Here is a 1,587-nt window from a genome sequence, read left to right as displayed (position 1 = left end):
AAGTTCAATGCACTTAATTTTGTTCCTCATGAGGTTAAAATAAGGCTAAAAATAAAAATTTCCTCCAAGTGTCAGTCCTCAACATCCTTCAAATGGAGAGGGGGAGAGAGAGAGAGAGAGATGGAGAGAGAGAGAGAGAGAGAGAGAGAGAGAGAGGAAGAGAGAGGGAGAGAGAGAGGAAGAGAGAGGGAGAGAGAGGGAGAGAGAGAGAGCCTCAAACTTCACTTTCTTTTGTAGGTTACCCTATGTCTCTGCTACCATTTCTAGAATTCATAGCTCAGTGGTAGACAACTCATTTCCCACTCACTATGGTTAGCTCCTTCCCAGCTTTGGGACAGGAGGGGGCAAAAGTTTACTTTCTACAGTTTCTTCTGAACTTCTGTTTTCAGTCTACTTTGACCAAAGTTCCGAAGTTTTGCCCCCAAAATTCTTTTGGATGTTAGTCATGTCATTAAGAGTCTGGGCAGGAAGTTCTGAACAGTTGGACACTGGATTATTGCAACATTGGGAGTAATTTATTCTAAAACATACAGAATATACTATATATTTATTTAGCCGAAATTTTGGACAACAGCTGAGCAAAAGCAATTCCCAGTTTAAAAAAAAAAAGTAAAGACATTTTATTCTAGCTGGCTAGGCTAGCTGACAATTTGATTTCCTACCAAGGTCCTTAAATATTGGCATGTAATGATTTTGGTGTAAATCATATAGTTTCATATATATAGATGTTATGGAGCATTTTATAAGTGATACTATTAAATAATTTGATTGAACTAATGAGTACTTGAACTGACAAGTAATGACATAAGCAAAATAAACTCTGACACTCTCACACCTTGTGGGCCTGAATGCTGGGACAGTCCAAGTTACTATTTTTGATGATCTTTGGGTGACTTTAGTAACAGTTGTAAGAATTTCTGTCATTACAGAGCAGAGAATGGGGAAAAGGAATGAATGAGAACAAAGCATACATATATGACAATACCACAAGGAAACCCATTGCTTTCTATGCTAACATAATTAATTAACACAAACCTTGAGAATTATATAGTACTATATCTATGCATTATATATAAACTAAAATTACTCTTAACAATTCAACAATAACAACTCCCGCCCCCCCGTGTGTGTGTGTGTGTGTGTGTGTGTGTGTGTGTGTGTGTGTGTGGTGTGCATGGGGTGTGGTACATGTGGTGTGGTGTGTGTGTGTATGTGTGTGGTGTGTGTGTGTGTGGTGTGCATGGGGTGTGGTACATGTGGTGTGTGTGTGTGTGTGTGTGTGTGTGTGTGTGGTGTGCATGGGGTGTGGTACATGTGGTGTGGTGTGTGTGTATGTGTGTGGTGTGTGGGTAGTGTGTGTGGTGTGCATGGGGTGTGGTACATGTGGTGTGGTGTGTGTGTGTATGTGTGTGGTGTGTGTGTGTGTGGTGTGCATGGGGTGTGATACATGTGGTGTGGTGTGTGTGTATGTGTGTGGTGTGTGGGTAGTGTGTGTGGTGTGCATGGGGTGTGGTACATGTGGTGTGGTGTGTGTGTATGTGTGTGGTGTGTGGGTAGTGTGTGTGGTGTGCATGGGGTGTGATACAT

The sequence above is a fragment of the Mesocricetus auratus genome, unplaced genomic scaffold, assembly GCF_017639785.1.
Source record: "Mesocricetus auratus isolate SY011 unplaced genomic scaffold, BCM_Maur_2.0 Super-Scaffold_100021, whole genome shotgun sequence".
In the NCBI taxonomy this organism is placed as follows: domain Eukaryota; kingdom Metazoa; phylum Chordata; class Mammalia; order Rodentia; family Cricetidae; genus Mesocricetus; species Mesocricetus auratus.
Note: the sequence above shows the minus strand (reverse complement) of the source record.